This window comes from Bactrocera oleae, chromosome 5, assembly GCF_042242935.1.
Source record: "Bactrocera oleae isolate idBacOlea1 chromosome 5, idBacOlea1, whole genome shotgun sequence".
In the NCBI taxonomy this organism is placed as follows: Eukaryota; Metazoa; Arthropoda; class Insecta; order Diptera; family Tephritidae; genus Bactrocera; species Bactrocera oleae.
In genome coordinates, this window is record NC_091539.1 from 64,650,475 (window position 1) to 64,674,627 (window position 24,153).

The 24,153-nt window shown below is 33.6% G+C and overlaps 1 protein-coding gene across 1 annotated transcript in view; it reads left to right on the forward strand.

Moving 5' to 3' along the window:
- The first annotated feature begins 9,909 nt into the window (after positions 1-9,909).
- Positions 9,910-24,153, forward strand: part of RunxA (Runt related A) — a 76,384-nt gene continuing 62,140 nt past the window's right edge. The window contains exon 1 of the mRNA XM_036368982.2: positions 9,910-10,055. The gene's annotated coding sequence lies outside the window, so the exon portion shown is untranslated. The remainder of the gene's footprint in view (positions 10,056-24,153) is intronic.

Consider the following 24,153-nt stretch of genomic DNA (forward strand, 5'->3'; position numbering starts at 1 on the left):
ATTTTCGTATAACAGCCCTGCCTTACCAAAGCAGTGGTGAGTGTGCAGCGCCTGAGAGAATAATGCTATTTAATTCTCAATGAGAAAAAGTCGAGCGAAGTCTGCAAAGCGTGATAGCAAGAAAGCACGTGCTGTGGCTGTGCAGAGTGCCAAGGCAAAAATGTAAACAAAACTCACACTAACGTAAAAATTTCAAACTCACACACATACACAACTACATATATGTTACTTTACGGTTAGAGTTGTACCATATATGACTTTATATGAGTATCGAGAGTGCAACAGCAAAGCGCATGGTAACATATGAGTTTTGAGGGAAATTCCAATTAGAAAATTAGAATTATGCTATTAGAAATCATTTTAGAGGAAAAGAAAAGGGTTGAAAATTTTGAGCGAAAATATTTAAATTTCATGTATTTTAACTAGCAAACATAATAAATTACTTACTACGGCGCTAAGAGGGTTGGAAATTTTAATGAAAGTAAGCGTAGATTTTATAAGATTCTACTCGGGTTGGGTTGGCTGAAGGTGCACAAAAGTATGCTACATACTTACATGTATAATAATATGTTCATATAAGTGTATGTATGTGTGTGTGGAATATATTCTAAATTTGAAATCTTCACATAAGCACACGCAACCCCACTTGCGCTTTGTGCAGCGCGCAGCTCATTATGCCACATGTGTTGAATGTGGAGCTAAGCGCTGCGACGCCGGCAGAGCGAAGCGCAGCCATCTCATTCGCACATGTTCATTAAATTAACGCGCGCGTTACGCAGTTGCCACTAATTCAATGCGTGGCACACACATTCACATATAAATCTATGCATATTCGCTGCTGCCACATCCGAGCCACTAAAAAAGCCTGACAACTCCATGCGCCACGGGAGCGGGAGCCAATTGAATGCGCTGCACTGGGAGTTGTTGTTGTTATGCTCATATGTATGTAGGTGGGCAGTTAGTTGCTGTGTGTGTGCAACCGTGGCAACGAGACGGTGAGCATACGCAATGCGTGCGGCATGCATGGTAGCGCGGGGTGGAGCTGCTTGCCACACACATGTCATGTGCAAGGTTCTCCATATACATTTCTACATACATTTGTGTCTATGTATATTTTTATGTGTGTATGTATGTGTGTACATGTGTAAATTTAAAATATCTCGGTTTGTATGTTTTGCTTGCGCTTTTTAGCACAAAGGGTTAAAAACATGCAGCTGTGAAGAAGCCAGCTAGCTGGTGGCTGGTAGACAGAGTGGTGGCATGCAACAAAAGCTTGTGGAAAGTTTGTGTTTGTTTATATGGCTTGATATTCGATGTTATTTGGGCAAAGGGCAAAAATGGTTTTCAAAAAAATTTTAATTTCCGGTTCAAAATTTTGAGTATTTGATTTATAATTTTAAAGTGTTAATTTTATATTCTGAATTTAGAATTTTACATTTTAATTTCTGATTTTCAATTTTTTATTTTGAATTTTAAGTTGGGAATTTTGATTTCTGAACTTATGATTTTTATATATGAATTTTGAAATAACATTTCGAAACTGAATTTTACATATTGAATTTTAAATTTTTAAATTGTGATTTTGAATTTTAATTTTCAAATATTAAGTTAATTTTTAATGTGGATTTTAAATTTTGAATATTAATTTTGAATATTGAGTTGTGAATTTTGAATTTGGATTTTGAATTTTAAATTTTCACATATTAATTTTGAATTTAAAATCTGGAATTTTGAATATTCACATTTGAATTTTGAGTTTTTAATTTTAGATTTCTGATCTGAATTTTGAATTTTGCATATTTCTTTGTGATTTTCAATTTTTAATTTAAGTTGTGAACTTTGAATTTCGGTTTCTGAATTTCAGATTTTATTTATAAATATTTATATTTGAATTCTGAAATTACATTTCGAATTTGAGTTTTACATTTTGATTTGTGTGTTTGAACTTTAAATTTTCACCATTTTTAACTTGTGATTTTGAATTTTAATTTTCGAATATTGAGTTGTAAATTTTGAATTTTGAATTTTAATTTTCGAACATTGTGCTGTAAATTTTGAATTTGGATTTTGAATTTTGATTTAAAATTTTTTTTTTGGAATTTTTGGTGCTGAGTTTTGAGTTTTAAATTCTGGATTTAATATTTTAAATAATAAAATTTGAGTTTTGAAATTTTTAATTTGAATTTAAGTGATTTGTTTTTGGCTAGTTTAATTGAATTCTGTATTTAGAATTTTAAAACTTGAATTTGAGTGCTCAATTTATTAATTTTAAATTTGAAATTTATTTCTTGAATGTCGAAAATTCACATACCATATTTTTGAATTTCCAGATTTATTTTGGATTTATAATTCTGGATTTTGAAATTTCGATTTTTATTTTTAAAATTTGAATGCTGACTTTTTCAATTTTAAATGAAAATTTAGATTTTTAATTGTTACCCTCTTAAATTAGGATTTTAAATGGCACAATTTCTTTTATTTTTATTTTTAAGTTTGAGTTTCGGAAAAAATGGAAATAATTTTATTCCACTTTACTAAAAATTCCGTCCATCTTTCACTCTCCGCTTCTACTTCAATCAACATGCGTGCTTTGAGTGCCACGCACTTTCCTAGGAGTAACACACACACATATATTTCTTTGTATGTATGTATATAATTCTCGAATATCCTTCGCATACAACAATACCCCGTACTTGCCACAAACAGGTTTTTAACTGATATCCTGTCTGTAATGTGCGTATCCTTTGTTGCGCCATCGCCTACCTTGCGACTCTCCTCGCCAGTCATCGGCCGTCCAGGCACAATTCGCGCGGAAGCGAGCATTTCTGCTTTTTTCTACAGCATTTTCATTTGCATTTACCGTAACGACAGCGACCACCCCGTCCGGTAGCTGCCACTTGCCACATATGCGTACGCACAAGCACAAATACAAAATCACATGTCAATATATCTATGTATGTGTGTTGCACTAGTGCTCACATGCCACACATGCGTCATGTCGGAAACTTCCCAAACAGGTTTTTGTGTTTAGTTTCGAAGTGTGTGTTTTTAACCCTTTTTCTCCAACTTTTTTGAAAATCACTTAAATTACACTAAAAAATCTCGAAACAGTTACAATACGCCAACAACAAAAACAACAGCATTGCAAAGCATATGAAACAAAAGCCGGCAAATTGTTTCGGCTGTGCTGGGACACGCCGCCAACACCTTTGCCGACGCCCCCCGCGCTTCGGTCGCTATGTGGCAGCAATGGCTGGCCGTCAGCCGGACGCACCGTGGCTGTCGGAAGAGTTGGCAGTTCGCAAGAGTTTGAAATTGTGCGGCGCTGCATGGCAAACGGTTGGCAGCCTGCCACCTACATAACGGTGTTGTGCGTAGCCAGCACGGCTCTTCCCTCCAAACTGGCAACACACATGTTGATGCGTTTTGTTGCGTTGCGTTGCACGTTAATTGCTATGTCAGCTCGTGCAGGAGCAAGCACACGCACATCTGAAGATATATGCATATATTCATATGTATGTATGTATATGTCTGTATGTATGCATGTATGCCAACTGGCTGTCTGCCAGTTCAGACAGGCCATCAGCGCGGCAAGCGGTGTGGTGGTGCGGTGTTTTTAACGCGTAACTCTGCTTTTTCTAATCATTAACACAATTGTGAGTTGATGTAGAAATTACTTTAAATTAGAAATGTCCGTCACACGCATGGCCTCGCACTTTGTTGTGCTTCTATTTGGTTGGCGCTGTTGGATAAGCGCTGAAGTCGGTAAGTGTGAATGCTCGTTAAAGGCTATTGAAGCTAGTAAACAGGATAGGAAGTTATGTAGTCACATGTGTACATACATGTATATATATATATATATATGTATATAGTATATGCTTGTTTGTATTGTTGTGTTTGTTTATACATTGCACACTAAAATATTGAATAAAAAGTTATGTTTTGCTTATGTGGCAAGCTGGCATTGGTTTTTCATTATTACAGTGGTACAGTTTATCATTAATGATAATAAAAAACAATGATTTGATTAGGTTATACTGGCCGGCTGTCACGGCATATACATATATACCTACTCGTAAAGAAAATGGAAAATTACTTTAAAAATATAAATTTGATAAAAATTATGCATTAAAAAGCTAAACAAATAGTTTATCAAAAAAATATATAATAAGGTTAAATAAATTTAAAAAAAAATTAACAAATTTTGAATATTAAAAAAAATGTATAATTAGATTTTTTAAATAAAAAAAAAATTTTAAAAATTAAATTTTTTTAATTAGAAAAACAAAATTTCGAAAAAAAAATTTTAATATTTTAAAAAATCACACAATTTTTCAATTTTTTTTAATTTTCAAAAAAGAATTTAAAAAAAATGTATACATAAAATAAAGAAAATAATTAAAAGAAATCAAATCAAAACTCAAAACCTCCGTCAAAAAAATATTTTAAGATTGTGCATTTTCACATCAGTAATTTATTTCAGCTTATCTACTTTTAGAGAGTAATAAGACTTTTGCAAAAAAAATTGTATTATTATTTAATATTTTTTTGTAAAAAAAACACAAATTTTGTATTCCAAAAACTCGAAATTATATAAAATACGTAAAAAGTTATTAAACATTGAGACTCATATAATACAAGTATAAGTACTCATATACTCGTATGTGTGCCATTATAAAACGTCTTTAATTAATTTTGCTCCAAATTATTCCTAATAAATCTCATGTTAGTGCTTTAGGTATCATTTGCTTATTTGCGATATATTTAAGCTACCCAAAGCTGAGAGCACTTTTTTTCTCAACAAGAACTTTTTCAAACAATTTATGAAATTTGCAATATACATGCATAAATATTTTGTCTCATGTATTTTATGACATTAATGACAAAAAAAAAACAACATTCAAAAGTATATTTCTAAGTAGTCAAAGTCACATAAATGAACAGTTTTCATAGAACATTTTATTATATAAGTTATAATTAGAAGTTCTGCACCCATTTCATATAATGTTTAAAATCATTTTGAAGGAGTTGCGCAGCTTCAAAAGGCGTTTTAAGGTTTTTGAAATAAGTAAAATAAATTTAAAATTTTTGCGGTTTTTCAGTACATGTTTTAGGTCATGCAGGATTCGCTTAAAATCACTTAATATTCACAAATAATATTTTCTTTAAAATTAGAAAATTGATTTTGTCTTTTTTTAAAATCTTACTGATAAAGCTTCATGTTCAGTAAATTGTATTGTATATTACATGGATACATAACAAGATACATAAAAAAACAATTCGACTTAAATTTTTTTTTTTTTTAGTTTGTTTTTCGTTTTGTAATCTCAAAATTCTACATTAAAAATAATTTTAAATTTCAGGATTGATATAAAAAAAATGTTAGTCCCAAGTTTATGATTAAAACTAAAAAAAAGTGTTTATTAAAATATAATATCTTTACGCACTTGCGTATTTCGTGTTCTACCATTTGGTTTATGCTCTGAAAAGAAAAATTATTTATAAGTATAGTTTTACACTTCTTGTTTTATTTACATTTAATTATTCTTAGTTATAGTTTTTCGGTTAAAAATAAGTAAATTTTTGATTTCATATCATTTTTCATTTTAGCTTTTGTTATGAAAAAATATTTTTTATATTTGTTGCTACAATTTTTTAATTAAAAATATTTTATAGGTTATTAATTTTGGTTTTGGGCTTAAATATAGATTTCCAATTTTATTTCGCAATTTTTTTTGTATTTAAGTTCGCTACGTAGCAGGTTGTAAAGTTGGTGTGGGCGTATGCGCAACTAATGCAATATGGGTAGGCGATTGCGGTTAGCATACTTTTGGGGATTACGCTGGCATTTTCAATAGAAATATTTTTTTTCCCTTCTTTATTCTCTGCAAATCGTAATTACATACATTTTAATTAATTTTTTTCTTTGCTATTATAAACGTTTTGCTCCATTGTATTTTGCCAAGATTAAATATATAGATATTTATTATAAATACATATATACAAAATATATATTGTAGAATAGATTAGAATATGAGGTATTGCACTGCGACCTAGGGGCTATTGTGCCCTTACATAATATATAATATAATATATGTTTCAGTATAAGGAGTAAAAATGTGTTATTTTCGAGGTGTACGAGGACTGTTGAATAGTACCACATTTTCTGTGTGATAATTTTGACTCCTAATGGCAATGAGCTATTTCTGGAAAATACTTATATATATAGGTCCCTGTTAATTAAATGAATGAATCAAGAGCCCTATTATTATTTTTTGGGGGCAAGTGGACCCTACCTTGCCCTTTTTATTTTATTTGAACAGCCGAAACTCTCGCGTGCTTTAAATGCATCGCACAACCATCTGAACTTGTGTGGGTTATTAGTTAGTCTCTCTCACTGTCCATATTATCATTGCTGATAGGCAAAAATTGCATCTAATGGCCACCTTAAAATGTTCTTTGAAAAAGGTGAGGTGAAATCACATCATCTCAGCACTTAATTTTTGACTGCTCTGCTTTTTCGAGGTTAAGCTGGTGTGACTCTTTTTTTAAGGGCATTCAGAGGTACTATTTATGAAAAGATTATTGGCATGAAAAAGCTTTCCACTGAATTTATTAAATTAGAAATTCTTTTCACCATTCGTACCTATTCAAATGTTCCACACTGTAAGTACTGATAAATAATTGCGCTCATTTCAATATACATTTGTTAGTCTATATACATATATGTGCTATTTACCAGTATATGTATTAAGTATCTGCTCTATTCGAGCATATGCACATATGCCCATATACATATGTATATATTTATATTCATATATGTACATATTTATATATATTTATCCATTCAAATAGCCTCTCATATTGCTAAGCGTATGAGCAACATATTCAATGCATTTTGCAATCGCTTCATTGCTGTTTGCCTTTGCCACCGTTATAGTACGTTAGTTTGCAGTGCGTTGTTGTTTTTTTAGTGGCTGCGCTCTAGTGCTGCCAACGCTGACGTTTATGTTAATGAGTATACGTTTATTAATGCGCCAATACATATGCATTAATATAGCTATCTCACTTAGCTACATTTGTATATGTGTGAGGATGCATGTGTGTATGTGTTGCAACTACAAAAAGTATCGTTATATATGCATATATTTAGTAGTTAAGGATTTACTATGTGTATGTATGTATGTGGGTGTGCCTGTGAGCTAGAGGTTGGCCCGTCCCACTGATTGCGATTTTCCACAAACTATTCACATACACATGCAAATTAGGTGTATGTGTGTATATTTATGTATATGCGCTTACTGAAACTAGTTTCTATTGCTCGAACAACCACCGCAGCCACTCACTAATGCTCACATATTTGTTTGTATGTTGTTGTGTTGTTGCTATTGTTCTGTCGGATGATAATTATGTGAAATTTATGTGTTTTTGTATAGAAAATAAAACCTGATTTTATACTCAAATGAGTGAAATGTGAAAGCCGCACAAAAATATAAGTTACTATACACATACACACACACACATACATATACATATGTGTGTATATTTTGAATTTAAAAGTTGTTTGAAGCTGCTGGTGGCGGCTGAGCATTGAATATATACATGCATGCATATATATGCACACTTATATATTTTACATGTTAAAACCTATGTATATATGTGTGTATAAACAGTGTGTTGCTTTGATCTATAACATACAAGTACTTGTATATGTACATATATTATATATATGGTATATGCTGACATCATCTGTCGGGAAAGGGTTATTATCTTTTTTTGTTTTGCTTTGACCGGCGCGCCGCAGCAACAGAATTGTTGTATTTCCGCCTTTTATTTCATTTATTTTAAATTTATTTCACATTCATTTATTTGCATGAATGACCAACGCAACGTATGACCGCGCGGCTGGCTGATTACGCCTCATGCCTTTTGCAACAATGCTTTTGTGTTTTTTGTTTGGTTTGAACGCGCTTCTTTTAATGATAATGAAATGAGGCGCGCACAGATTTGTATTTGTTGTTGTTGTTAACTTTTACCCCCATTTCACCGCTATTTGACCAACTCTTAAATGGTTGCATTAAGTTTGCTGCTATATGGCGCGTTATATGACACTGAAGGCGCTGTGGTCAGGTTAGTCGTTGTGTGCGGCGGAAGTGTTCAAGTTGTTGCACAACACAAGTACTCGGTGTTGAAAATGTTGTGCGTTTTACTTCTACATTACTTTATACTTACGCAGAAGGACTTAAATTTAAGGCGCGCAAATTACTAAACAATGTTTTGAACCGCGCAAAATAAAACTAGTGCGCGTTACATAGTGCAATGCCGCCAGCAAACGCGCTACCTTATTCCACATCCTTCACTCCACGCAACATATAGCAGTAAGTGGTATAACGGTGAGCGCCGCTACAACGCGACCTACCAATGTGTCGAAATGTGGGTGACAGCGTGTATATGGTTACGCTTCCGTTTCCGGCTTCATACCAAATAAAATACCAACACAAATGCGCTCACCGCTGATAACACAGCAAGCGCCAGCAACTGAGCAAGCCGAAGTGAGAGCTTGCTTGAGCGCGCGCTTCTGTCTGCAAACAGCGCTCACTGCGCGCTCACAAGAGCTTGGCTAGCGCTTGAGCAGCGCGTTACCCTTTCGTCACTTTGCAGACTTGTCGCTCGGCCAACGCACACAATGTGCTCAAACGGCAGAGAAAAGGACTCAAGCGCGCTGCTGACGCGAGCAGCAATAGCCAGCGCTAGAACTCTCTGTTGCGCGCGCGTGCAACACAAGCATTATCAAACGGACAACTACATATGCATGTGTGTGCTTATGTATGCATATATGTACGAGTGTGCTATTGCTTAATAATGCGTTGCTTGCGGAAAATGAGGCGGAATTTTGTAAATTTTCAACTCAAAATTGTGCTGCCGTCGTGCGCTTATCACTATTTGCATTTCTGCCGTGTCACAGTTCTGTAGCCAGTCGAAAATTTCGTATTGCTAAATAGCGCCGCAACGCGTTACGCGCGCCAACACGTTAACAGTATCAAATTAGTAGTAGTTCACAAAACATACGCTATGCAACGCGCTGCTCTAAACAACCGGAACTTGTGAACACCAACGCCAACACCGCAACTCAACGCCCAAAAATATCACGAAAATTTGCATTCAACTCATTCCGTGTTGTTGTTTGTTATCGCCATCGCCATCGCCATCGCCGTCGCCTGCAACGCCAACACCAACGCATCATTGCATTTGCAGCAGTGTTGAGGCCAGTGCATGACGTCGCGCGCCACACTCGTAACACCACTCGTGCGGCCGGTAGTAGTTTTTGTCGCCGTCGTTGCTGGTGTTGCCATTACCGTGTTATCGTTTACCGTTTACCGTTAGCGCTGCCGTTGTCTCGTTGTCGTCGTCGTGGCATATGTCACTCGGTATTTTGACCACCAACTTGGCGGCCGCATTTCCGGCTCACAAATTTGCGTAATTTAAAGTTGCACTTTGCATCGAATCGAAAGCAGCATCGTACGCGTTCCGCGGCATTAAAATCGCACCTTTGCAAAGTGCGTCTCGATTTTCACACGCGTGACCGGCGTTAATTCGTGTGCACTTTTGTTGACCAACTGACCAAGCGACCAGGTGGCAAGTGTAAAATTACAGGTTGCAAGTGGCAAATTATTACAGCTGGTGTCGCGCTCCCGCAGGCAACTTAGCTTGTCTCAATATTCGAGTTTCAAAGTGAAGTGTAACCGAAAAATCGACTAAAACTCGGTTGAAAATTTAAGCATGAATTTGTGCGTTAGAATTTTGTAACAGTCTTGTGGCATAGTTGTCATAAGTGTTAATAAAAAAAGTGAAAAAGAATTAAAAAAAAATTACTTGTAAAAAATTTACTTTTACGTGTGTGAAAAATTTCTGAGTTGTTGTTGGCGAAAATTTTTTAAGTGCTGTAAAAAATATGCCAATTTTCTATGTGCTCATCATGTTGAAATAAATATATATGTCCGCATAAAAGCAACCAACCGAAAACAGAAAGCTCATAAAACGTGTTTCTCACAAACGTAAGTCCCAAGAAATGCTTTCAGAAATAAATGTTCGACCAAATTTTTATGTATTGTCTTTCAAAAACAGAAAAGCAACATTTAAATTTTCTTAAAGATTTTCCATATGCATATACCTATATACAGTATACTCCTCCTCAAAACAGTTAAAAACTCTTCGATACTTCTTGCTAAGGCAGGCTAAGCGCTAGCTTCTAAATTTTGTTACACTTCTTAGAAGTCGATATAAAATTCTTGGATCGTCAAGTCAGCGCGTAGAGCACATGGACTTTCTGGTCTAAACTGGTCTAAATTCTTCAACTTATTGGAGTATTAATAGAGCTCGAAGAACTTAGAAGAATAGTGCGTACATTTGGTCTCGAATAGCAAATTCAAACTAATCTAAAGAGACAAATATATTGATTTAATTTTTTTCCCCGAGTTCATTAAATATGCTTGAATAAAACAAAGAACTTTTGAAGAAGAAGTTTTGTCGATTGTCTTTTGTAAGTTTCAAAACCACTCTAAATATAAAAAATACCGTTAAATTTCGAACAAAATGATTATATATCACATATATTAGACTCATCTCTATTGGCACCTCGGACAAGCAATAAAAGACGTACATATAAATAAAAGTAGTTTTCAAACTAAACGCAACATGGATGTCGATAATATAGACTGGTATCTACTTGTTATTTTGTCCAAAAAGTAGTGAAGCAAAAAAAAATTATTCAATGGCCACTTAAAAAATTGTTTTCACTATGTCAGTACACCTTTTGAGCGCTCCAAAACTTAGTGAGTAAAAACCGACCGACGAATAGTGAATGAAAACGATTTACCCCTTATATAATAGCTATATTTCTTACTAGAAATCTGAATATATATTGCTACAAACACAGTCGATTTTTTTCACATATTTGTGAAGTTGTGTGACAAATGGACTATCCTAAAAATATCTAGTGATTTCTATGAGTTGCTGATTTTGATAAAATCCTTTTAAATGCCGCACCTAAGTTCGACAGTGTGAAACACAGTGGAGAAAAGCAGATTGTGATTAAAAAATTTTGCTTCATAAATTCACGGCACTTTTATTGTGATTTTTTACTTAAGGATTTTGATGCGCTTGAACATATATCAAGCTTTGATTTTTAGTCCGTACTTAGTTTTGAGTATATTTCTTACAAATTTCAAGTTCCTGTGAATAATTCAAAAACGAAAAAACATGCAAATTATTATTTGGGTAAAAATTTAACTTTTTTCCCAAGGGAAGTTTTTTCTATTCTTGTGACTTGCCTTTGGCTCTTTGGCATATCTGTGGCGACAAGATTTACATTTCCTTTAAGTAAACCAACACTGGAAAGGAAATTGCCAAGAAATAAATATTATCAGCAGCTGAAAAATAATTTTTCAAATTCATATTTTGTTTGAGATAACTTAATTAATTTTGAAAGCCGATAAAAAGCGTTTGGTTAAAATTTATATCCATATAATTTCTACTTATATTTAGGCCGAGATTAGGCGTCTCTTTTGTAAAACCGATCCGGTTTTTTTTAAACATTTGAACTTTTTATTCGCGTGAGTGAAAAATTCAAGCAAGCGAAATCATCCTAAATTTTTTAACTCGTGGTTGGCTATGTTTAATTTGTTGATCTTACCTTATAATATTAATTTTCAGTGGCTTGCCAGACTTGTTCTATGATATTGCCTATTTTTCACAACTTAGATACTTTAAACAAATGCATGTGGAATGGTGTGAGTCTTTGACCTAAACAGATTAAAATTTTTTAAAAAATTGCTTCCAAAGCTTAACACAAGAAGTATACTTTTAGAGAGAAAATAAAAATGTGTACTAAAGACGAAACTGTTGCTTTTCACCATCCTAGTCAAGAGCATGTGGTAAATATTTTTTTCGAAACCTTCTAGACAAAATATATGGTAAAATATAGAAAAATATAGTGATAGTGATCTATTTCTTTTCACTTACCAACCTGTGAATGCCTTAGGTTAGATTAGATTAGATGTTCCGGTAGCATAATTGCTGAGCGTCCAATTGTAGGCAAAACTTTTGATATTGCATGTGAAGAGCAGTTAATACAGAGCGACGGCACCGAGTAAAATATTGGCTAATATATTTCGTTCCATTTTTTTCTGGATTCTATAGTTTTTTGAATAACAGTGACAAAAAGTTCGGTGAAAAAATTTGTTATAGATTAAGAGTAAAAAAGATAAACAGAAAAGAAAGCAGAAGAAAAAATATTTAGAAACATTTTCTTTGGCTGCACTATTTTGTAGTTAAAACAGATGCTAAAACTCATCTAAATTTAAAAATTTAATTTTCTTTTGGTTGTAATAATCTTTTAAACATTGTTGAACTTGTGTGGGTTTGAAAAAATATATCTCAGAATACGATAACTAGCAAGCTGTTTAAAACTGTGCAAAAGCTGTTGAAATGGGACCTAACTAAAAGAGCTTTATATTCAATTAGTCATTCTAACTTTTTTTATCTCTTGTGAAATTTTTAATTAAGCAAAAAAAATGCGAGTGATTTTTTTTTTTGATGAAACAGTTAAAATATATTTTTAAAAACAAATGGTACATGAAAATATGACAATCGAACATCCCTCATAAAAAGAGGGAGCTCATAACTTGGTGCCGTAACATCTGAAAACACAAAACCAAAATTTTATCGTTCAAAAATCGATTAATTTTTTTTTTAAATCGGTTAATTTGTTATTGTATAACGAAAAATATTAAAAACTTAAAAAACCTCTTTACCTCCTAGTGTTTAGAATTTCGATCGGTGCAGTAGTTTAGTAGTAATGACGTGCAACGACTTTGAAATCGTGAGTTGTTGGAAAAACGCTTTAAAGTTTTAAGCTTTCTAAATTCTAAATTCTGAGCATGACTCAACTTATAATAAAACTTTCTATGGGGAATTTCAAAATAAAAAAAAAAAATTTTTTCACTCTAACATTTTTTTTTATTTCGAGCTTAGATATTTTTTCAAAATAAATAACTTGTACGCTTAGTACAGAATATTTTACAATTTTAATTAATGACATAAAAATCTTATACTGGTAATTTGACTTCTGTGACGCTGAATTTTACACAAGAAATGATTATTATTATACCCTGTACATGGTATATTGAGTTTGCCACAAGGTTTGCAACACCCAGTAGTAAACGTCGGATATCTCATAAAATATATATCTATAAAAGATCAATAGCTCATAAAGCATAGTTTATTTAGTTATCTCCGTTCGTCTGTCTGCACGTACGCGATTTAGTCCCTCAGTCTTTGAGATATCAACCTGAAATTTTGTAGACATTATTTATTCGCCAAAAAGCTGCTCATTTGCCGGAATCGCTGATATCGAACCACTATAACATATAGCTGCCATACAAGCTGAACGATCAAAATCATGTCCTTGTATGGAAAACTTTGGTATTTGACAAGATATCTTCATGAAATTTTGCACGAAGTATTTGCCAAGGCAAAGATACAATCTCCGAAGAATCTTCATGAAATTTTGGACGAAGTATTTGCCAAGGCAAAGATACAATCTCCGAAGAAATTGTTTAGATCGAATCACTAAAGCATATAGCTACCATACAAACTGACTGATCAATATTAAGCCTTTGTATGGAATATTTTGTACATGTGAAAGGTATTATATAATAGCTTTGGTGTAGGCAAAATTTACGATTATTCTTGTTTTATATTTAATATATTTACATATTTAATATTTATTTTGAAACAATTGTAGCAAATATGTTGCAAATGCCAGAATATTTATGGAATTCTATTTTTACACCGAAAGTTTTTGTTAATTTTATTTTTATTTAGCCACTTTTATCTGTATTTCAATATTTACACATCGAGCTCGAATTCACTAAGTGCCAGGAAAGTGTATTTTATTTGCTTGTTACAACAATTAATGGCATATACTAAAATTCTTACATGAAATCGAAATAATAACAATAAATTGAAATTAAAACAAAAACGCAACGAAAACGCACGAAAAAAAAGAAAAACTGAAGCAAAAGCAATTGTGAAAAAGTGAAACCTTGAAAATTGAAAAATTGCTGGCGTACCGCACTTATTTACCGCAAGTTTCACCGCGAAATTGATCATTCAATGGCTTACCGAGGGCAAATATCGGCGAGTAACGCGATAAAAAGCGCACTTCAACACAAGCGCAGCCAAAGCGAACACACACACACACACATATATATACTAGCAGCTTTAAGTGTGTGCTTATGGCATATGTGTGGCTGTGTGTGTGTGTGTGGGAGTCATAAAGTTGCAAAAAAGCAAAACAATAACAATAAACATGCAGTCACTTAAAAAAACACAAAAAAATTTTAAAATTTCATATTCAAATACAACAACAGCAGCGAGTTAACATCACAAAATTGCGAAAAAAAACTCAGAAATTTACATGCAAAAGCAAAAATAAAAACGAAGCGAACTAAACGAAATGAAATCGAGAAAAAATTCACAAGTGCACAGAAGTTATTTGGCATTGCGAGCCGAACACTACCCCCGCCGCCCCACGCGCCACCAGCGCCGCCATCAATCGCAATGGTCTACCTGCCGCCGGTTGACTCGCCAGCGCAGTTACTGCTCTCCACGCATATATGTTTGAGTGTGTGTGCCTGTGTGTATGTGTGTGTGGTGTGTTGGCCGCAGAGTAGGCCAGTTGTTGGTGTAATTTTTGTTTTGAAGTGGTCAACCAACTGAGCGACCACAAACGAAACAAAAACAGAAAAACTGGCGAATGCATAAAAACACATATACTACAATAAAAACAACAACAAGAATAAATAATGAAAGTAAAATACAGACCGTTGTTTACAACTTCTGCGCTGCAATAACAAAAGCAACGGCGATAACAAACAAAGCAACGAGATAATTATGAAATTGTCATGAAATATAGGTCGTGTGTGTCTGATGCGAGGGCAAAACGCCTAAAAGCCTGCCACGCAGTGTAAACAAAACGATTGTTATTCAATTAGACTTGTGAGTTGAGTTTTTTTTTTTTGTTTACGCGTAGTGGCCATAGGTAGACCACATGGAGTGTTTAACTAGAAAATTAAAATTACGAAAATTTTTAAAGAAATTTATTCAATATAATGGCAGAATGAAATATACCAATTTCATTTTCGAAAAATTACAACTAAAAAAAAAATGTATTCGCGGGTTTTCAGTTTCTCGCAGTGGTACACCCAAAAGCATGCTTATTTAACAAATATTTTATTTAAAAAAAAATATTATCACTTATTAAATTTTTTAATTTTCACCAAACAATGTGAAAATAAAACCATTCAAAAATATTTTTTTTTCTAAAAATTTTAACCATAATATGCATCGAAAAATCTGAATATGCATTGAAAATTGATTGTGGTTAGCTTTTTCGTTAAAGAGCGCCTAAAAGTGTGCTAAACAACAAGAAAATTTATTTTAGCGTATTTTGTTCATTGGTTTTCAGCGTAATTCACAGTTGAGCGCAGGAGAGCGTAATATGTTGTACGATTAATTACTTTTTTAAATAAATAATTGAATGATTCATATTTTAGCTAAATTTTCTTGTTAAATTTTCTTACTATAAAGTATTTCTTGAAATTTTAAGTCAATTTTATTAAAAATCTTACAGAATGATTTAGAAAAAAGAAAGTTTTGAAAATATTAATTCTAAAGTTTGGTTTCTAAGGTTTTGATTTATTTTAATCGTGAGCTTTCAGTTCAATTCGCACAGGCACACTCAAAATCTTGCTAAATTTTACAAATATTTGCATTAGAAAACACCAAGTTTCAGAATTTTTTTGCACTACACTATTTAAAAATTATTGTTCGAAAATTGAAAATTATAATGTATTTAGCATAATTATATAATGCATAAAAACGTTACAATTTTGAACATCTTTATTCCTAAATTTACAATTTTTTTGGAGCAAATCGCCGAAAAGTATGCTAAGTACGATTATTCGAAAAAATTATATCTTACTATATATATTTTTGTTGAATAAATAGTTTCATATGCACGATAGCGCTCAATATAGTGTTAACTTAAAGCAAAAATATTTTTTTTTTTCATTTTGAAAAATGTTTTACTAAGATTTATGAATTTTTTTTTACAGAAAACTGCTAAAAAAATATTTTTACTATAAAATCAGAGTTTTGAAAAATTTTAGCCTTGAATTTAATTTTTTTGCATTTAAAGTCCTAAAAGTATGCTAAAGTTTTTAAAAATTTAAATATTTGAGAAAATAATTTAGAAATTTGAAGCTTTGACGAAATATTTTAAACCTAAATATTATAGAAAAATTTTCTTAAACAAAAACTTCTGAAAATATTTTTCGAAAGTTTTAGCATAATTAATTGAAGATTTTTTTGAAGTTAGGTTTTGAAAATATTAAACCATGCGCTTTCGAGTTTTTGCTTTGAAACACCTAAAAGTATGCTATGTTATATAAGATGTTTAATTATTTGAGAAAATAATTTAGAAATTTGAAGCTTTGAGTTAGCAATTTCACACCACATTACTTTATGATTGCAAAAAAAAACTAATAACTAATACATTTTTTTAGAACGCCTAAAGGTATACTAAACCCTATGAATAAATAACAAAACTTTATGCGGTATTATTGTCAAATAAAAATTACATTTTTAAACAAAAAAATAATAAAAAAGTCCAGTTTTTGAAACAACGACATAAAAAAACAAATTTGAAGTTTAATACAACATATTTCCCAATTTGAACTAATTACATACATTTTTTTAATAAAAAATGTCAAAAGTTTTTTGTTTTTAAATTTTAGGAGGAATATGCGTTTGAAAAAGTTTAACTTAAACAAAAATTTGTTATTGTTATTTGTGTAAAATTTAGCTAAATAAAAAGTTTCTTATTTCTAAAAATAACTTTTGAATATACATATTTGAGCGAATTATATTAGGTATTATTTACAGAATTGCTAAAGCGAGGTGCCTAAAGGTATGCTTCTCTAAAAGTAAAAGCTATGCTTGGAAAATTTTTGAGCAAAAGCAATTGGAAAGTTTTGCTGCCCTATTTGATTATATGTGTTACGTCTTGAATTATGCTACAGAAAAAGTTTAAGGATTGTTTTTTTTCCTTTGAAAATTCGAAAAAAAATTATAAATTGTGTTTTCAATTTTGCAAAATTTTAGGAATAAAATAATAAATTTTTACAAACACAATTTTCAACTAGCCTTCTTCCTCAAACCAATTTAAATCACTCATCCATGCCTAAAATTATGTTTGAACAAATAATTTAAATTTTGCTAAAAATCGTGCCACGCACCACGCGACGCACCGCTCTGCCCGCTAACCTTCAAACATCAACCTCCAAATATCACCGATACCGAACAAGCCGCAAAAGTGGCTTTTATTTGTGGCCAACAAAATAGCGTGTCAGGGTGTTTGTGGCGATTTGTAAATCAGCGGTTTTACTTTGCTGCTGTTTTGACTGGCCAACACAAAACTGAAAAAAAATTACATAACCATATGACTATTGCAAATAAAGAAAAAATTATTGAGCTATTTTGGAAACGCTAAAAAAAGAAAAATTGCTGCATGAATTAAAACAATTAATTAGTCACTAATTAATTGGCAACTCAATTCTTTTTTAGTTAGATTTTTGTCATTTCATTTGAACTCACATTCTCTGAATGATTTTGCTTTTTAATTATATTTAAAATAGAAATTTCTAACTAATCGATAAAGATATTAATTAAAATTGAATTACAGTTCCATTGTTGTATATACAGACACACTAGGAAAAACGATGGAAAGTTTAGTGACAAGCATAAGTTAATACAAAATTTAATCCAATTACTTCAGAATCAATAGATAAATGAAATAAAATGTGCAAAACTGAAGCGTATCCAAACTTTATTATCAGCGTGGTGGCTAACCTTAATATTTTCCGAAAAATCTTGTTTACTTCTAATTTAATGTTGCTTTTTGAAAGGCGACAATCCTGCGAAAAGTGCCTGAAATGATTTATTTCATATCTAAAAAATTTCGGTGGCATAAAAAGTTGTTTACTATAATAAAATGGCCTCCAGAAAAGACAACTTATTAAGATTTAAAATTGCGTTGATGAAAATTCAGTTAAAAATTCGAGTCCGTTCCGGTTATATATACCTAACTGTCGTAGAAACGGAACACGAAAAATATTGCCGATCGACTATCTACGTTGCTAGTAAAAATGTCAACAGTCGCTTGAGTTCGTGATGTTCAACATGATTTCCGCAAGAATAATTCAAACAGCGCTAAAGACCATCTCTTACACCTGCGAAGTTCACCACATTAGATATTTAAAAACCAACATAAAACTATGAAACGCCATTTAAACACCAAAAACCTGTAGTGGTATTAAGTCAATATTGACCTACGAGGTGTGTTCAAAAAATAACGGACATTTAATTTTTTGAAAACATTTTTTTTTTCATATTATATAATGTTGTCGCCTTGAAAATAGTCCCCGTGCGATATTATGCACTTATACTAGCGGCTCTTCTAATCGTCGAAATAAGAAAAACACACACGGAGCGATGTCTGGGACGGAGCCATGTCTAGCCGCAATGTGCTGATGACGCTACAGTCTTTTTTTTTTTTTTGACCAAATTAAAAATTTTTTTAAGTGAAAATTTCTTGACGGTTACTGAATGTTTCGAAAATCTAGATCTTCATTTTTGAAAAACAAAAAAAAAACAGCTTCATTGTGAATGAGAACTTGAATATTTCTAGGGATATTGGTTGCTGATTCTAACAACCGCAGCCAACTTCGCTTAAAATATTTCAGTTCAGCTGGAACTTGAAAATTAAATAACCTTTCCTTTTGCCAGGCTCTTTGTCCCGTTTTTCATTCGATTGAAGATTAAGAACCATATTTTTTTTATTTGGCTCCTCAGATAAGTTCAAACACACAATGCAAAAGGCAGCGTAAGCTCGACTACGCAATAAGTTGGGGTAATTGCAAATTATATATTTCGTTTTAATAAATTGGTTGACAAATACAGAACGCCACAATCTTCTACTCTTTGTCGCTTAATTTGTTTAGCCATTTATTATCTGGATACATTTTGCGCGCTACAATTTATATTAAATTTTGATTCAAAAAAGAAACTTTGATATTAAAATAATATTTAAAAAATATTTATAGTATACAAGCTGCCTCTGTTTATACGACAACAACTAGCCTGAAAATGGACCAAATAAATCTTGAAAATATATTTTATAGTCGAAAGGGTAATTTATTAGCGCGCAGTAATCGCGCCATTTTGTTTCTCCGTTTTTTTTTTCGGTTTTTGTTTTTTGCTTAATGAGCGATCAGTGGATTTAAAGCGTATTAAATAATTTTATGACATCTCGAAATCATATTTCAGCGCGCCACAAAATGCGGCATTAAGCTGCAGCAATTTTTCAGCAACGAAAGCAGCGGTCAGTCGCTGCCTCGCTTTGTTCGAATACGCAAAGCAAGAAATTTTGTGAGCTTTATACGCGCTGCCGCCGCAGCGGTGCCATGTTGCAGAGCTTACGATAATTAAGTGCACATTTTTGCACAAATCCCGACATTAAATTGTCAATAATTAAAATTAACAGCCATTTATTTTGGGTGCATGTGTGTGTGTGTGCGTAGGTGTGTACTTGCGCATACAAGAGCTTGTATGTGCTTGGAAAGAGGAAAATCCAACGCATATTTTTGCAACGCGCCACTAATTAATAAACACAAAATGTCCACATGCCACGCCTCCCTGCCACATTAATGCGCGCTTTAAGTTTAAAGCAGCAAAGAGGCGATATTTTTTTTTTATAAAATAAGTATAACAAATAACAACAAAGACATCGATTATAAAGTGCCAGAGCATGAGTTAATTTTTCGCATTACTGCGCTCATGTTGCATGCCACATACACTCAATGGTTTTTTATTTCTTCTTCGCCTGAGCGCGTGTGTATGTGTGTGTGCAAGCAAACGTGGGCGTTGATTGAGGTATGTCACATTATTTAATGCGCTTATAAAAGTGTTCTCCATTAAAAACAACAACACTGGCAACAACAACGACAGCGAACGCCAACAATATCATATCCGCAAAATATCACCTTCTGTGAACGCTTACGCGCCGCCGGCAAAATGCGCGCGTTTGTACATTGGCTGAGGGCGTTTTAATTTGGCATACTTTGCACTGCCGCGGACGGACGCGCACTTATCCGCTCGGATGCGCAGATTGGCGCATCGACACGCAGACAATTAATAAGAATTACAAGTTGTTCACTAGCAGCCGCTAACCGCAGCAGCACCAGTAGCAGTAGCGCGCGCGCACACACATACTCACGCGTACACATACAAGTGCTCAGCGCGGATTGCAGCAGCTTAACTGCAAACAGATCTGATCAGCTCAGCATAACCGCCGTGCCGCCTACATACATTTACGCTCAGTGCGCGACGCTGGCTGACGGCTGGCCGCCATTACGCCAATAACTTAATAAATCATCGCACATTCGTTGCAAGCAGCAATACTTGCGAAATTGTTGTCAATAGCAACAACAACAAAATACAAAAAGAACAAGAACAAATGCAATTGGCAAAGTATATGCGAGCGCACAGCCAAACACACTCGCGCGCTTTCACCACAACACAAAGCCGCGAAAGCACAAACGCGCCGCGCACCGCTCGCTACGCGCCAACGCTGCTGCTTGCACATATATTTTATAATATTATACGTGCACAGTTATGTGTGTGCGTATGTAGCTCACCATAGTCGCCAGCAATCTGCGCTGTTTGGCTGGCTGTCGGTTGCTGATTGGCACGCATGGCGGGCACAGCCGGCCGAAGTCGCTTGGGTCGGTCAGCGCGTCCAAAATGCATAATTCAATAAAAATCCGCAAATTCCTTTAATCCGACGATATTCATTAAAATGAGCCCTGGGAAACATGAAGTGGATTACGCGACACGTATACGCCCTGTTGGTTCGACAGTGGTGGGCAATCAAAGGACACGCAACGGCAAGTTGCGCGCCGACACACGCACACACATTTACATACAACTAAAATGTAATAATTACTCACAGTGTGTGTGTGCCTATAGACTTACTTGTTCGCGGCACAGTAGCAACATCGACCGCTTATCGTATTGACGTTGCTTGCTCTTGGCCGGCGTATGCGTGTCAATTAAATCCACTTAAAAAGCGCATTTATGTATGTCCAGCGCTACGTTTGCGGCGAATGAGCCAGCGTTTATGGCAACGCGCGACCAACTATGACGCGCTTTAATGGCCGCACTTGTTGTGTGTGTATGCGTGTGTGTGTTTGTGTTGGCGTTGTTACTGCATTAACAAGCGACCGATTGTTTGGTAGTTTATTAACACAAATGACCGCCGCCAGGTGGTGTCTTCTATATATATATCTATATATCTGTAAATATACATATGTACCCAGTATATACATAAGTACATGTATTGGAATATAAAGTTATCTGTATATAACAATTTGTTGCATGGAATATTCGCTACGCATGCATATTTTGCAAACGCCTCTTGATGCTAGCTTCCGCAATATATATTGTATAATAACAATAACAACAGCAAAAGCCAACGCAGTCGTTGTTATATTTAAAAAAAATAAAGCTTGCAAAATTTCCATTCGTTGTAATTATTAATACAATAATAAAATAAAAATTACAATACTTATATTTAGTTCTTATTTTTATTTAAGGTTTGGGCGGCTAAATTTAGGTAGGTCCAAACATTATGAAGGATAAGGAAATATTTGAGTCGATTTCTTCCACTTTTGTACCAAGAAAGCGCTATAAAATAAATTTGGTTCCAATAAGCTGTGAACTAAACGTGTGCGGTGCCACGCCTAGAATTCAAACTTTAAGCTGATTTGCTTGTAATAATATAATTTCTATTCCCTTTCAATATAAAATCATATTTATGACGCCATTGCTTAGCGAGCTATTAAGTTTTTGATAATTTTGAAAAGTACCGTTATATGCGAATATGGCCTCGCACATTTCATCGATAGTTGAAGATAAGTGCTCAGTTAAAATGTTTCAATACATATTGTTATGACGCGTTTTGCCTCTGCTGTCAAGTTTACTTAGCTCTATAATGTAAACTCTCTGTGTTCTTGAAATAGATGAACTAACTTAGTTATTTCAAGGGTTAAAAACATATATCGGATAATAAAAAGTATTATATTTTTTTGGTCCCTCTGCCCCACTGTCCGTTGGTATATACAAGAACTAGTCCTTCATTTTTTGAGATATCGCTCTGAAATTTTGCATACGTTCTTTTCTCCTCAAGTAGCTGCTCATTTCTTGAACCCGATATCGGACCACTTTATCATATAGCTGTCATACAAACTAAAGGATCAAGCTGAAATCCTTGTGTGTAAAACATTTTAATTCAACGAGTTATTTTCACAAAATTTGGCAAAGAATATTGTCCAAGGCAATCCCGAAATCCTCGAACAAATTTGCCGATCAAAAAAAAATTATTTTATGGAAACTTTTTTATCAGTAAATGCTATACTTTCGTGGAACAGAAGTTAACTCTTTTTCTTATTATAATATGAGTAACGAGATTAAATCAGTCTTAATATTTATTTTTGCCAAGAAAACTCAAGGAGAGTGACTCAAGCCTTCTCTGCAGACTGGCTTCGCAAAATCATCCTTTTTTTGCCTTAATTTCATTTACAGGGACCCGGTATTGTAAAAAATGTATCAAACTTTTGTTAATTCTTTACCCGTGAAAGGATTAAGCTAAGTCTTACTGATGGTTCTAATCCAAATAATCCAAATAGGGTTAGACCAACGAAAACCAACACCTTGCTGAATAAATTCGGTTTAATACCGGAAACGTAGAATCGACTCTCTTGGGAATTGCCAACGAGCGTAGGAGAGTCTTTACAGCTTGACTAAATCCAATTTTTTGTTCTTCAAGCAAATTCAATCGTCATTTTTTAATAACGGCTGATAATAACCTCTGGAAAACAATAAAGCCACGCTTTCTTGAAAACTCTGGTAGTTCAGCTATGTATAAAATGAAGACTTGCCGGTAATGTGTTCATATCTATCGCTTTCTAATTTCGAGAATCGACTGTAACCCTAAAAAGCTTAGTCGAAATTATCGGAATCTACTTTTTTAACCCCAATTTTTTTTAAAATAAAAATTCAAACTACATAACCTATAAATTCGGTTATTTAAAATTTGATTATTTCCTAACCTCAAATAACCTATATTTTTTTTAATTTGCCAGTGAATATTTATTTTCTGTATTAAATAAAAAATTGTAATCAGATCTATGAACCGGGTGTACCGAGTTTCTGAAATTTTTTTTTTTCTATTTCATCTTCAACTCAAGTGAAGCTTTGCAATTTATTCCCGAGTACTGTGCGTCACCATAAATACTTATTACTATCCTTACAACTGCTTTTGGTCGCACACTATCTTGCAGATGCAAATATAATAAATATGTGGCAACGCCTGTGTAGCAAATGGCGCTTCGTACTTCGTGTGCATATATGCAAGTTCGTGCGTATAAACCGAGGACGAGCAGCAAAGTGTTGAAGATATGGGCGATTTTCACGTTACAAAAATTAATTCAATTTGTTGTGGTTGCATTAAGTGGCATATAAGGTCAACAGAGAGCTTATAAAACTGGAAAATAAAAGAAGACAAGCGCTGCAAAAGGCGTTTGCTCGGGTTACAGCCTGTTAAACGCTTGCAAGTAGAGCGCCAACGATTATATCGCCATTTATGTGTGCGAAAGTATCAATTTTATTAAAAACGGTGAGACGCAGGCACAGGAACACGGATGAAGGCTCTTATCCGGAAGTGAAAAGCAAAAACAAAAAATGCTCATTTAACACCTGCTCGTTTATTAAGTGTGGTCCGACTGATTAAAGGAATGGCTAACTGTTAATAAAGTACTGCAATATTTCGCGCTTTCATTCGCCTTCTCTCTCTTCACTCCAGACTCTCACCCACGCAGTATCGTTTTCATAACACCATGTGCATTAATCAAGTGACAAATTGAGTATTCTTGCATTCGCTTCCACATGTCATTTGCTTGCCACATAGCGCGA